This window comes from Zingiber officinale, chromosome 1B (genome assembly GCF_018446385.1).
Source record: "Zingiber officinale cultivar Zhangliang chromosome 1B, Zo_v1.1, whole genome shotgun sequence".
NCBI lineage: Eukaryota > Viridiplantae > Streptophyta > Magnoliopsida > Zingiberales > Zingiberaceae > Zingiber > Zingiber officinale.
In genome coordinates, this window is record NC_055986.1 from 153,589,812 (window position 1) to 153,605,997 (window position 16,186).

Consider the following 16,186-nt stretch of genomic DNA (forward strand, 5'->3'; position numbering starts at 1 on the left):
GTATCAAAGCTTGGACTGCTAAAATGACTAATTACCAATTGTACATAAGAGTCATGGTTCAATCGAGTCATATGAGTGGAATATTGACCTCTAATGAAGGAAGTGGGGGCTCCCATGTATGAATCAAGATGACCAGATACCATGCAGAGAAATCCTAATTACGGCTGGGCAAGGAAAACCCAGTAGATCGATTGGATCAAGAGGCAAGGAAGTCCTAGTAAGTCGGTTGATCGAGGGACATGAAATTCTTGGTGGGTCAAGGATCAGATGATAAGATAGGCTTGAGGGGGCGGTCCTTCATTAGAGGGGGAATTGTTAGTTTGTAATTGTTGTAAACAAAGTCTCTCATTGAAAACACGTGGAAAGAATCATGAACTTATAAGAGAAAGATATCTCTATTGGTATGAGACTTTTTGGGTAGAGTCAAAAAATAAAACCATGAGAGTTTAGGCATAAAGTAGACAATATCATACTATTATGGAGATATCTTAATTCTTTTGGTCCTAACAAAACTAAAGCACCCCCAATGCACTATAAAAGGACTATTCGACCAGCACCCAATACAGAAGTTCTACTATTCGTTCCAAGTTGATTCAGCTATGTCATCTCTCAACAACTGCTTGTTGTGACTCTACTACTCTCAATTGCTGCAACAAGAATGACATCGACTTCAAGCCTCAATTTTCAATCATAATTATTGTCTGTAAAAGTTTATTTTTAATTATTATTATTGTTGTATATAGAAGTGTAGGGTGTTACACTTTCTTTATCTTTATACTCGACCTTTCTTCCGAAAGGTTCTTCAAAGGAGAATTTAATGGATTGTCCAATCGATATAGTCCAAGGGATCGTGCGTTTTGGAATAGATGTCATCGAAGGCTTCGAATCAAGTAAAATCAAAGGCATACTTATTTTTCTTTGTACTATTTTTACTTAAATTTATCTGTTGCGTACTTAGTTTTCTGATGAGTTTTTAAAGCCAAAAATAAAAATTTTAAAAACTAAATTCACCCCCCCTTCTCGTTTTTTTCGATCATACAAGAAGAATTCTTTTCTACTAGTGAATTACACAAATCTAGATGTGCTGGTATGGAAGAAACAGGAATGAAAAACCACAACATCACTCTAAAAGCAAAGAAGAACGAATTAGAATAAGACACATCTTTGGACAAAGATGAAGAAACATATTTGGTAAGAAAAATGAAAAAAATCTAATTCTAACAAGTTTGATAAGAACCAGGCTTCAAGGTTGCTAAGAAGAAAGGAGAAAAGGAAAGTAAGGTACTTCAATTATGACAAGGAATGTCACATCAAGGATAATTGCCCAAACTCAAGAGAATAAAAGACAAGGACAAGAAGCCTACATAAGACAAATATAAAAATCTACAAGCAGCATTGGATGACTCCTCAGAAGATTTAGAGTTAGAACAAATAGCGGATCTTGCAATGATGATGACTCATCGGGATGAAGGGTATAGCTTATCTGAAGAAAGCAATAGTGTAGGGGGAGTCTCAACTGACAAATCTGGAATGGTAAGTGAGATACGTAATCTACCCTTAGATCAACTTTACGATGCATTAAAAAATCTTTGTAGTTCCTTATGCAAAGTTAGAAATAAGTGCATAGAATTGAAAAAGGTCAAATTAGACTTAGAAAATAAGTTGGGCAATTCTTGCGCAAATGAAGTGTAGAATCGAAAGCGCTAGAGGGGGGTGAATAGCGCTCATGGCTAATTCATTCGTTAGAGTAAAACACACACGAAAAAATAAAAATAATACTCGAACACCAAGAGTTTTACTTGGTTCAGAGTCTGTGGCGACTCCTACTCCAAGGCCCACACTCGTTGAGTGTTTTCTTTGAGAAATCACTATCAATTCAAAAATATTACAACTTTAAGTACAGTTAATTAAATGCAGTAAAATATAACAACAACTAAAATCAGTAAACTTGAAGCTTTTGGTCGTCGGAGTCGAGTTACAGCTTTGTCGGATCATTCTTTGAGCAGCTCACGGAAGAAGGATCGCGATTTCAAGTGTTGTCCAAGTTGTTGCTCAAACCAAGCTTAAATAGCCTGTTGAGGGTGCCTCTAGCCCCCCGAGTCAGCCGCGTTGATAAGCTCCACAACGCTCGCTGCTTATCCGCTTGAGGGCGCCTCCAAGCTCCATGGAGGGCACCCTCCATCCAACGTCTAGGGCGCCTCCAAGCTCCATGGAGGGCGCCCTCGCACCTTGCTGCAAGGCTGTCGATCAAGTCACCCGAGGCGTGTAACGACCACCCTTCTTACTACTACTATTCTCTAAGGATGATCGTTACTTAACTACTAACTCTACTTAACCGGTGTGATAAAAAACCACATGGAAACCCTACCGAAAATTTCGGCAGAATCTCCCCTGTACCGGTGACCTTATTCAACAATACATGCAATATATATACTCAGCCACATGCGGCTGGAACACATATCAATCACACAAAGAAATAACATCACCACGCAGTTTAATGAAATCAAATCATGCAAGTAATGAATAAAATAAAAACATACAATTAACTAACAGCGGAAGACTAAATGACTCATCTAATACATTCTTAATAAATGACAATCTTAATAAATTCTTAAACTAAGTCCCAAGGCTTCCATAGTCCTGGCATCACACACCATCCGCGCCACCTTGTCGCCTTCCTTTCTATATCTTTTCCTTTCCTGTATCTGCAGTAAGAGGAAGTGTAGTCTATAAGCAAAATTTGCTTAGTAAGCGCTATCTAACTCACAAAATCTCGATATGCATGAGGATATACTGAAATCTAAAACTGAATGCTCAAAAGGAAATCTACTCATGCTCATCTACTAGTAAAAGAAACATACTAAAAGACTAAACATGTAAAGCAAAGCTATACCATCATGCTAGCATAAAGAAAGCTAAACTTACTGAATTCTAAACATCTTCTGAATCTTATTTCACTTGCTTTTAGACTTATTATTTAATACTTATGTGAAACTTCTTTTACTTGTTCAGAAACTTATACTTATAATACTTCAAAATAATAATCAACTTCTTCTTGGGCCCAGGCATAGTACCATCTTATGCGCGTTCCCTAATAGGTTGGGGTAGCGAGCCACCAATCCTAAAAGAGCAGACCTCGGTCTACCAGGGCCAAGACCTCGGAAATGGTCACCTGGATTTGTTTAACGACAAGCTCTTGGATGTCGGGTACTAGCCTCTTCTTAAAAGTAAAATATTTATAATCTTATTTACTTCTTCTTTAAATGCTTTGGCATTTTAATAGGCACCTTGTGTGCCAAAAATCCCTAAAGTCTCGACTTTGGGATCTACTTAAGGCCTCGGCCTTTTCTTTTCTTTTCTTTATCTCTTTTTACTCTTATCTTTTGGTACTTTAGTAGGAAACCACAACTAAAGCCGAAATAAATCTGTCCATGCTAAATGAGGTAGTAATGAAACAACAAGATCTACTAACTGGAATTTAAACTTACTGAAATTGAAGTGTAACACAAAACTAGACTTGCTGAACTTAACATAAACTGTTCATGCTCGTAATTTGAGTTCACATGCTTCAATTAAGGAATTAACAAGGAGAAACCAACCTTAAACTGAACATGTGCATAGAATTAGCAAGGAAAAACTAACCTACAATGACAAATTCTGCATACATAACCAATACAAAAGAAAGAAACTGATTGCTTTAAAGGAATGTCACTCATGCACATTTAATTACATAAGGAACTAGAACTCTAAATCTACTCATGCTCAAACCTATAGCCACGAAATAGAAAATGAAATCTAATCATGCATATTCAATAGCAAATGGGAAAGCCCAAACAGCATGCTAGAATAAACCAAAAAAAACTCTGCAATGCTAATCTACAATGCTAACCATTTAAAATCTGCTATGCTAGACAATCAAATATCTGCAATGCAAGCTCTAAAGCTAGGATAGGTTTAATGGGCTGTTCTTGTTCAACTTATAGCACAAAAGGAATGGGCTGTTCTTCACAATTTCATAAAGATAGGACTGCAATTCAAGTAATGCAGGGTTAACTTAACAAAGCATACTATTCTGCCGTGAGCTACAAAACAAACCTACCTTCCCAACAAACCCCAAACAATCCGAATTGAATTCACACTAGTTAGCCTCAAGAACATACTTCTTACAGTATGCTTCGGAAGGACCTCATGAAGGAAACAAGATCCAAAACCTCATAGGAACACGAAACGAATCAAGATTATCACAGAATCCCTCAATCGAAAACAAGAACCTCACGGCACATTCACAAAACAAGAAAACTCTAATCAAAAGGCTCGAAGTTATCTTACCGCAGGTGAGTGAGCAACTTACCTTCGTTTCCTTGATTCACAGCCGAAGGAGGAACCTTCTAGTGCTTCTAGGGTTCGGGTGAACTTGAAATCGGGGCCTCTTCCTCGCTCACGGCTTCCTTCTTGACGAGAGGAGCCCGATGGTACGAAGACTCCACGGAGAGGGGTGCTCGTCGGAGAAGCCCTAGCTTCCTCGGCTTCGTTTTCGCTCACGAAGATCGCCGACGCCGTCGCGCGCGCGAGAGAGGAAAGGGCGAAGGAATTAGGTCACGGGAGAGAAAAGAAATAACTTAACCCCCTCTTAACTTGTCCTTTTATAACTTAACAATATTACATGTTCTTATTTGTTCACGAAATAACCGCGGAACAGCTGGTCAGCCATGTTTTGACCAAATCAAAGGTCTGGGTTTCGAATCCTCAGCTGCAACTTATTTCCTTTCTATTATTCTCTATTACTAACTTCTACCTTATATATATTTTATTCCACATATAATTAATAAAACATCCATGGACCAGATGGTTGGGCTGAATTTGTTAAGAATCGGATTCGAATCCGATGTCTTGGGTTCAAAACCCTGCTTTAACATTTTTCTTTCCTTTTTTTTTTTAACTTCTTCCTCTTGGTAAAAATACCAAACGAACTCCAAAAATTACGTAAAAATACTCTAAAAATTCCTAAAAACCTCTAGAATTTTTTTAAAGCATTTCTAGATTTTAATAAGGTCTTTTGAGACTCCAACTCATGAAATTTGGGGTGTTATAAGGCGCCTCCAAGCTCCATGGAGGGTGCCTCGGGACTGTTCAACCGAGACTTTTCTTGTTCAAGTTCCGTCCTGTAAGGCATGTTAGTCTACAAAAAAAAATATACCCTGTAAAACAAGCTTAATACAATAAAATAAGATAAATAGAAAGTTATTTTGACAGTCTTCGGACTGTCCGATTCTAACTTCGGATTTCACCTCCAGAAACCTTAGGTCGAACCGACGCCTACTGTTCCCTCACTGGGGAACGCGTCCTCACCTACTCCACTCAGGAGCATTTACCTGTTGTCAGCTCGGTCCTCCAGACCGATTGGACTTTCTGCCTAGGGTTACCATCCCCTAGGACCTAGGGTTACCACCCCCAAGGGTTTTCCTTAGCCTAGGGTTACCACCTCCTAGGGTTTTCCTCAACCTAGGGTTACCACCCCCTAGGATTTTCCACCTATCGAACCGTAGCTAGGACTTTCCACCACCTAGGGTTACCGCCCCCTAAGACCTAGGGTTATCGCCCCTAGGACCCCTAAGACCTAGGGTTACCATCCCCTAGGGGTTTCCACCTTCCTAGAATCCACTAGGACTTTTACCTAAGACAACTTAGGACTTTCCTGCAAACTCAACAAATCTTGTTAGATAACAAGACAACTTAACTTTAAATCCTTTGACATAATCAAAACATAGGTTCGATTGTCGGATGTTTCCCGCACCAACATGAAGATTTTGAAAATCTTAAAAATGAAAATGCAAAATTAAGGAACAAGTAGAAACCCTTAAAGTAGATTTACAAAAGAAATAAAGAAGAAAATTTGCAAGGGAAGGACTAAAATATAATTTTTAGAATTCTAGGGGCTCAATTAGAAAAGTATCAAAATATTTTATCCCTCAAAAGTATTTGAAAAATTAAGTAGGCATGAATTTATTTTGGATGACAAAATCTATTTTAATCATTTAAAAAATATATGAACTAAGGAAAAGGATTTTTTTTCTATGCTTGATCAACTTTAAATTTTTTTTATATTTTGTAATAAATTTTTTATAAGAATTATTTTTTATGAAAATATGACATGTTTTCTAGCATTATCTAAATTTTCAAAAAATTTGATTGTGTTAATATTTTTTAAAAATTAATCAAAGAAAATTCTTCCATTGAAAATATGAAAATTAATTAAAATAAATTTTCATTGAAAATTAATTTTCGGTGATAGAAAATATTGTGAGCTACATCTGCTAAATATTTTAGATTTTTTGTTAAAATTATTTGTATTGTGATTAAATAGGAAGAATACAAAGTTAGAAGAAAAAATGCATAACTCTTGGCAGAGTTTTTAATATTTATTACTTTGTTGCTTTGAAATATTTCATGCATTCTTTTTATTTTATCTTTAACTTAGTCTGTGTTGATTCATATCAAAAAAGAAAAAATTATAAGTACTTCAAGTGGTTGAGCCATAGTTCTGATGTGAGTTTAACAGAGATTAAGTTAGACCTTGAAGATCTAATATGTATGTTTAAGTGCGTAGGGACTTAGAAGAATATATAGATACCCGAGATGGCAGAAGACGTAGGTGAGCAAGAAGAATTACATAGGAAAGGACAGATGAGTTTGGTGCATCTGAGGTATGAGGAGCTATGAAAGAATACTCTAATGGAACATGAAGGATGCAAGGGATGCATTCGATCGACGAGAAGTTGGGAGAAAGACTGCTCGAGAAGAACGGGATTGAGTTAGAGGTGAGTTAAATTCTGAGACGCAATCACCCATATGGCTAGAGAAGAAAATGGTCTACAAGTTGACCATCCCAAGTGACCTAGAACGATTTCAATACTTTGCAAGTTGACCATCCCAGGCACCTAGAATGATTCCATGCACTTGACCTCCAGGCGCCTAGATCCATTTCAAGCGCTCGAGTTTTGTGGCCACATCGGCAAGAGGCATTATCGAAACGAATTAAGATGGTGTCCACATCAGCATACTCGAAGTGCTCGTATCGCTTCCAAGCATCTGGTATGATCGAAGTCATCTAAAGTCGTTGAGAAGGCTATTATCGAGTGGATCAATTTTATCGAATATAGGCACCCTAAATGTGCCACATCAGCAAATGGTCAGATCGAATATGAAGGCTATAAAAGGAGGACTGATGCTTGAAGTTTACAACATATTTGTATTCATTTATATTCATTCCTATTTTCATTGCTTTCATGCTTAATCATTGTAAGAGATTTCTCTACCTCTAACTCATATTTGAAGAAGGAGATCTTTGAAGTGCTCTTAATAGTCTTGGACTAGCAACATTCTAGTTGCAAAACAAGTAAATTCGGCCTCTTCTTCTTATGTTTTCATTACTCTTTAATTAATGTGTATGTGTCCTCGCAAGTTTGATAGCAAGAGAAATAGAATTATTATATTTGCAAGTTCACTATTCATCCCTCCCCTCTAGCTCTATGAAATGTTGTCACTGCACCAACAATATTTTGCCATCTGAATAAATTATTATTTTTGATCATATGTAACAGATGCATTAATATTATTAATGAGAATCCCTAATCATCGACTGAAATAACCAACGAGCGGCTAACAAGTAATAACCATTGAATGACCTTTATTCAGCCATTTATCATTGCCTATGGTTGAGCTCCTTTATAAAGAGGAGGCCAAATGCAAATAAAGAAGATACAAAGCAATAGAAATTCCTCCACCTTTCATTCCCCAACCTTTCTTCTTTACCGAGCAATTCCACTCGGCAGAGTCATTATGTGAACATTCGAATATGTATGCAGTTCACCGTGACCACTAGTGCTTGGTGGTGATTATGGTTCACTGTTGGATCCTGGAAAATAGATAACCCATAACAACCTCTGAGCACCGTTAGAGGTGGGATGAATCTATTTTAAGGGCATTGTGCCAAATGTAGGTCTCAACATCACTTTCCAATTTAGTATAGATGACTCACTAGTCACAGACAATTCTTCTTGACTCAACTACACTCGACATATGCTCGAGCGGCTTCTTTTTGACTCGATGACACTCAGAATCCACTCAAGAGAACTCTTCTCGACTCGGTTGTACTCTGTATCTACTCAGGCAACTTGTGTCCTGACTAATTGTTTGACAATTTACTCGACAGTTCGACGACAACTCTCCTAACTTGGCACTCAGAGCATTTGGTAGGCCCGGTGTTCAGTACTCAGACTTAGTTGGGACTTGGACTCTATAATTCAAGTTAGCCATCTTCTAGATAACTTCGTCATCTCAAACAGTTAATCCTTCCTAACTTAGCAGTCTAAAATTATCAATTTAGATCATTCAATAGATAAGTCTGAATTTAGATTTGTAAATTCAGAATATTTTCCCTCTATATTCATCAAGATTGTGTAACAATCTTAAAACAAAATTGTTTCTGTCCGAAAGCTGAGTCGATAGACGCTAGGGATGTGGCGCTCCCGTTGACTGGTCGAATACTCTGCAGGCGTAGATCTCCCGCCGACGTGGACCTGCAAGCACAACACCGAGCCGGGGAGGGGTTCCCCGGTGATGGCCCTCCGACGCTCAAGTAAGATCTCCGGCGAAAAGAAGTAGGGCAAAGGGGAAACGGGAACTGTAGCTACAGTGAAGAAGTGAGCGTACCTCCGTCGAAGTCCAGGGGTCCTTATATAGGCTCCCTAGAGGCGCGTGCACATTTCCTGAGGTGCGCACGCTCCTCAACGCATACATGTAATAACCCTGTCAGAAAAGCGTGTCTGACGCCATACCTCAATAGCCCGGGCATATCCCTGACGTGACAGTGGAAACGTCCATCGTACAATTCTCTACCTGACCATACCGCCCGCTACGCAGCCTACCGGCGACATTAATCACTAGAAAGATATTCCCAGCTGTTCCTTTTGTCTGCTATAGGGTCGAGAGGGGTAGCCGCTCGGCCAGTCAACTGTCAACTGCTATCATGGTCGGCCCGAGCGGGGTAGCCGCTCGTGTAACGACCACCCTTCTTAATACTCTACTACTCTCTAAGAGTGACCGTTACTTAACTACTAACTCTACTTAACCGGTATAATTAAAACCACGAAGAGTCTCTACCGAAAAATTTCGACAAAGTCTCCCCTGTACCGGTGACCATAATCATTAATACATAACATAATATACACAGCCACAGGCGGCTGGAACATTTATCAAACAACCACGCAGTTTATAAGACATAACAACTAAAATAAACTATTCTAGCAATAACAAATGAATGAAACTCTAACAGTGGAAAATAACCAAACTAACAATGCGGAATGGAAATACAATCTAAAAAGACATAAATCATAAGGTACAACTCAACTATTTCTATCCACTAAACATGAAACTCAAAACTTCCCAGGTCTCTCCATAGTCCTGGCATCACACATCCATCCACACCTCCTTATCGCCTTCCTTTGCTAACACTTTTCTTTTCCTGTATCTGCAGTAAGAGGAAGTGCAATCTATAAGCAAAATTTGCTTAGTAAGCGCTGTCTAACTCACAAAAACACGAATATGCATGTATACAGAAAAAACTAGAAACTATATGCTCTAAAAAGAAATAAAGCATAAATATAACTGCTCATGTCAAACTAATAGCAAAGAAAAGCTAAGGAATCTACTCATGTAATTCTAATAGCTAATCATGCTGCTCATCTAATAGGTAAACATGAAAAACTACTCATCTACTAGATAAACATGGTAGAATAAAGAACTAAACTTACTAATTCTTAGAACTATATAAACCTTATTTCATTTGTTCTAAACTTAATCTTTAATACTTTATGTTTATGTAAAACTCGTTTTACCTGTTAAAAAAAAACTTATACTTATAATACTTCAAAATAATAATCAACTTCTTCTTGGGCCCAGACTTAGTACCATCTTATGCGCGTTCCCTAATAGGTTGGGGTAGCGAGCCACCAATCCTAAAAGAGCAGACCTCGGTCTACCAGGGCCAAGACCTCGGAATTGGACACCTGGATTTGTTTAACGACAACCTTGGAAGTCGGGTACTAGCCTCTTCTTAAAAGTAAAATACTTATAATCTTAATTATTTCTTCTTTAAATGCCTTGGCATTTTAATAGCACATTGTGTGCCAAAATCCCTAAAGTCTTGACTTTGGGATTTACTTAAGGTCTTGGCCTTTTCTTTCTTCTCTTTATCTTTCTTATACTTGTTCAAGTAAAATACTTGTTCTTATTAATATTTCCAATAAAGGAATGCTTCTTACAAAACTGAAATGTTTAAACAAATTCTAACACTGCAATGCTTAAACAAAATCTACATACAAGTTTAAACAGAAATCTGCATATTAAGCTTAACTAAAATCTGCATATTAAGCTTATCTAAAATCTGCATACTAAGTTTATCTAAAATCTGTATACTAGCTTAGAAAAATTTGCCGAATTCTCTTAAGACTAGGTTGTTCATGTCAAAAACATAGCACAACCAAACTAAAACCTGCTGAAGCTTAAAATCTATGCAAACTTGTTGGAACAAGACTAGATTAACTAACCTGCTGAATTTGTAAGAAAAGGAATCAATTTTGCTGAATTGAACCTTAAGAAATCAACTTGCTGAATTGAAACTTTAAAAATTAAACTTGCTGAATTATCAAAAAGAAAGGCTGTCCTATGCTCTAATAGAGTTGTACGTTTCTGCAGTGAACACAAAGAAAACTTGGACTGGAATAAGCTCCAAAGGGGGATGTTCTAAGCTCCAAATGGAGATGTTCTTGTCTGTAGACATGCACAAAGAAGGAGGTTGTTCTCTGCTACAATTGGAGCTATTCCTTATCTACTGCAAATACCACAGGGAAATGGGACTGTTGGTGCCCCTTTCCTAACGCAAACCAAACTAAACCTGTTGGAAACTTAGAACCTATATAAAGATTGTTTCATTTCAAAATCAAATCCCATATCTAGCAACAGGATACTAATTCTTGCTACTACAGAACTTAAAAGGAAGGAAACCAAGAACACATGCTACTAAACTTTAATAAAACAGAACCCTAACCAAAAAGGGAACAACATGGCAGCAAACTTCGGAACAAAATAGAACAAATTCGGAACACAAGAATAAGCAGAGTTCAGAATCTAATCCAATCAAAAACCCTTTCCCTCTTCCTTAACAACTCACGGCAGTAAGCCCTAAGCCACAAACTTCACAAAAAAATTCAAAACAAAAGGAAAAGAACCCGGAACTATCCTACTGCAGGTGAGTAGCGACTTACCTTGCTTCTTGAACTCATAACCGAATGCAAGGAGGACTTCTAGGTCTTGGAGCTCTGATCGGAAGACTCGAAATCGCGGCTCCTCCTCGTGCTCCAGACTTCTCTTCGTCGAGAGGAGCTCAACGGCGTGAAGAATCCACAGAACCTTGCCTTGGCCGGCCGCTGGAGTTGAGCCCTAAGCTCGGCTTCATTTCCGCTCGAGAAGGAATCGCCGCCGCGCCGCGAGAGAAAGAGGAGGAAGGAATTTAGGTCGCGGTTCATCAATCAAGCCCTAAGTTCTCCTCTTTTATAACTTCAATATTCAGTTAATTTCTTTGAATAAATTTGCTATCAATTCTAAACAGAAAAATCCGTTGCCCACCTGGTTAGCCGGGTTTTGACCAAGTCAAAGGTCGTGGGTTCAATTTTCGGCTTGGATATTTTTTTGTCGAAACTTCCTTCGTTTAGTAAAAATACCAAACGACCTCCAAAAATTGCATAAAAATACTCTAAAAATTTCTAGAATATTTCTAAAATATTTCTAAATATTTTTAAGAACTTTTAAAACTCCTAATGAGGAAAATTGGGTCGTTACAGCTCGGCCAATCATCCAACTGTCCTGGCTCCGTCTCGCTGAGCGAAGAAACCATGCCCGTCGGGCCGGGGTTGCGTTCCCCATTCGGCCGAGCTGGGGTCTGCTCGACCCTCCTTCGTCCACTCGATCGGATACTGTACGACCGATGAGTCTCCTCAAAGTTGGGTTAACTACCCTTCTTATTGGAGTTGACACTCTCTAACCCATCTATGGGGTAGAGAAAATGCTCCTAGGAACCCAATACCTACTTGAGCTCATTGGGTTCACTAAATATTCACTAGGGATAACTTCCCTAGCAACCCTCCTAATGACCCTCTTAGGCTTTAAAGCCTTGGCCATTTGGGACTCATCAAGATCAACTCTAGGGGTGACTCCCCTTGTGACCTTGGTGTTGGTCTTCCTAGCCCTAGGTTTTGTTCCATAATCGAATGGAACATCATGATATGTGGGCTTGACCATTTGGGACTTAGGTTTGTGACTCAAACCTTTCTTGTCCTTGGACTTTTGACCCTTAGGCCCTAGAGTTGACTTCTCTAAATTTTTAAGGGCCTTTTCTAGGGTATCAAGCCTTGACCTCAAGACTTGATTCTCCTTTTCTAATACCTCAATTTTTGATTTATCACTCTTCCTTGAGGTATTCCTAGGCATATGTCTAGTTGATTTAGGGTTTCTACCTAGGTTTTCCTTAACCTTAAAAGTGTTAATCCTAGGGTTAGCATTCCTAGTAGTATCCCTATCTAGGCTAACATGTTTAGCTCCTAAGCACATGTATTGGTTCCTAAAGTTAACATGCTTATCATTATTAACAATTGCAACAAAACTACTAGCATGAGTTTTATTAGAATTGCAATAATGAACCTTAGAGGTTACCTTAGGGTTTGCCTTAGCTCCCCCTATCGATGTGCATCCCTTGTCCTTGTGAGGTTTCCTCCTCTTCGGACATTGGCTCCTATAGTGTCCCCGTTGCTTGCATTGAAAGCACACCATGTGCTTCTTGCCTTTGCGTGTTGGGACTTTGGCTTCCTTGACCTTTGGTGCTGGTGGAGTCTTCCTAACTCTCTTTGGACATTTGCTCTTGTAATGTCCACACTCCCTACACTCAAAGCATATTATATGTAACTTATTTGAAATTGAGATGCTTGAGTTACCTAGGTTTGGGGATGGGTGTGAGCTTTCTTCTTCAACCCTTCCGGAGGTGGAAACTTCTTCTTCTTGCTCCGAACTTGAACAAGAGGAACTCTCCTCCTCTTCTTCCTTGGATATTGAGTAGCCCTCAACTTCCAATTCGCTCCCTCCATGATGTGAGCTACTTGGCTCACTAGGCTCCTCTTCATGTCTTGAGGTGGAGCTCTCCTCATGGTACTTGGCCAAGTTGTTCCACAACTCCTTGGCATTGTTGTATCCTATCTTACACAAAATGTTAGTAGGCAATGAAAATTCAATTATTCTCGTTACCTCTTCGTTGATTTCGGATTTGTGAATTTGTTCTCTTGTCCACTCCTTCTTCTCAAGTGGTTTTCCTTCTTCATCCACCGGAGGAGTAAAACCTTCTTGTACACAAAACCAATTCATTATGTTAGTCATAAGAAAATACTTCATCCTTACCTTCCAATACGCGAAGTCGCCGCATTCGTAGAAAGGTGGAATGGTGACATCTTCTCCATAGAGATCCATTCTCTAGCTTTGCTCCCACGGGTGTTGATCCGTCGAAGAGCAACCTGGCTCTGATACCACCTGTTAGGATCCTTCGTACGGCTAGAGAGGGGGGGTGTGAATAGCCGACCCCAAATTCTCGCGTTTCTTCCTACAATTTGTCAGCGCAGCGGAAAAACAAACAAGGAAACGAAAACAAGAAGATCAAACCTCAACGCGTCGATGTAACGAGGTTCGGAGATGATACTCCTACTCCTCGGCGTGTCCGTAAGGTGGACGAAGCCTCTCAATCCGTCGGTGGATGAGTCCCCGGAAAACCGGCTAATACAATATACTCCTTGTGGGTGGAGAAACCTCGCCACAATATTCTTGCAACAGCAAGAAAGGAATACAACAAGAGATACAAGAAGACAAGAACAATGAATGTAAAAACACAGGTTTTCTTGCCTCCTTGCCGACTGGATTCGTTGAAGCAGCAGCTCCTCAGAACACCTACAACAGCAGGATATCCCAGTCGAGAAGCTCACGCGAAGCTTGCGAAGAAGAGCTCAACAAAGCTCAAGCACCAGAACAGCAGCTCTGTAGCAGAAGAGAAGAGGAAGAAGTTTTCGCGCAGCAGCCCTCGACCCCTTTATACCTGCGAAGAAGACAATGAAGAAACTAGCCGCGTCAAGCTAGAACCCCGATCGGTCTACGGACCGATCAAAGGCCGATCGGTCCCGCATCGACGCTAGTGCACGTAACCTTCAGGCATTCGATCGGCCTCGGGACCGATCAGCATACCGATCGGTCCACGCATCGATCCCAACTCGGCCGTGCTTCCGCGACATCGTCTCCTGATCGTCCCCTGCATCGATCAGATATGGCCTGATCGGCCGTGGACCGATCACCGCCTTTTTCGCCTTGTTGCGACGGCCACCGTATCGACAAGAATCGAACAGAGAGTTTCTGGATCTGATCGGTCACCGGACCGATCCAGAGGGATCCCGATCGGTCCGGTGACCGATCCGAGCTTGGTTTTGCCCAAACCAAGTTCCAAGACTTCCAAACCAATATCGGTCAACCTTGACCTATTGGTACTTCATCCCAAGCATCGGTCACCCTCGACCTGCTAGAACTCCTCGCCAAGTGTCCGGTCAATCCTTTGACCTACTTGGACTTTCCAACACCGTAAGTCCGATCATCCCTGATCCATCTGGATTTTCCCTTGCCTGGCTTCACTCACCAGGACTTTCACCTGGCTTCACTCACCAGGATTTCCACACTGCCTAACATCCCAGTTAGGACTTTCTCACTGCCTGGCTTCACTCACCAGGACTTTCCCACTGCCTGGCTTCACTCACCAGGACTTTCCACACTGCCTAACATCCCAGTTAGGACTTTCTCATTCACCTAGCTTCACTCACTAGGATTTTCACCTGGCTTCACTCACCAGGATTTTCCCGAATGCCTGGCTTCACTCACCAGGACTTCCACCTTCACCTAGCTTCACTCACTAGGATTTTTCCCCGTGCCAAACTCCCTGTTTGGACTTCCCCGTGCCAAGTCTCCATACTTGGACTTTTCCAGTGCCAAGTCTCCATACTTGGACTTTTCGCGTGCCAAGCTCCCTGCTTGGACTTTTCCGTGCCAAGTCTTCATACTTGGACTTTTCCCGAATCAGGTCAACCAGGTCAACCTTGACCTACGGTTGCATCAATAATCTCCCAAACATCTATTCTTGTCCCACATCAAGAATAGAACTCTCTCACGAGTGTCAAACATCAACATGCAACACAACTAGGTCAACCTTGACCTAAGGTTGCACCGACAATCTTCCCAAGTCAAACATCAAAATACAACTCGAGTCACGTCAACTCGAGTCGGGTCAACCAGGTCAACCTTGACCTAAGGTTGCACCAACAATCTCCCCCTTTTTGATGTTTGACAAAACCATAATCAAGTTAGGTTAACCCGATAACCTAACTTAGGTTTTCAATCATCTTCCAATGTCCAATGTTCTTTCCTTGAACATTCTCTGGACATTCTCCCCTTAGGTTAACCCGATAACCTAACTTGGGTTCTCCAATAATTCTCCCCCTTTTTGACATACATCAAAAAGAATTCCAATGTTCTTCCTTGAACATTCCTTGACATTCTTTCCCTAGCTTAGGTTAACCCGATAACCTAACTTGGGTTCTCCAATAATTCTCCAATGAACACTCTCCCCTTTTTGACACACATCAAAAAGAACAAGGAGGGTATCAAGGTCAAGAGTTTCTTCCTAATGAAAGTCACATACCTTTCATTTGAAACTCTTAATTTCCCCCCTTGATACTAAACTCAACAATCAACTTAGTGATAATCCCATATCACTAATCCTCAAGAGTCTTAAGGAGTACAAACTCGCCCTAAAAGTCAACTCCTCTTGACAATTAGGTAAAACTCCCCCTAGAGGTCAACTCCCCCTTGACCATTGCACCAACAATGTCTTTGAGAGTTCCAAACCTTTAGAAATCCAAAAACACCACTTCCATAACTGAAATTTCAGACAACAGCTGAAAAATCAGAAATTCGGCACGCCTTGATCGGTCCCCAGACCAATCAGCCCTTCACCAGATCGCACTCGTGCTACTGGAACTCACTGGATCGGTCT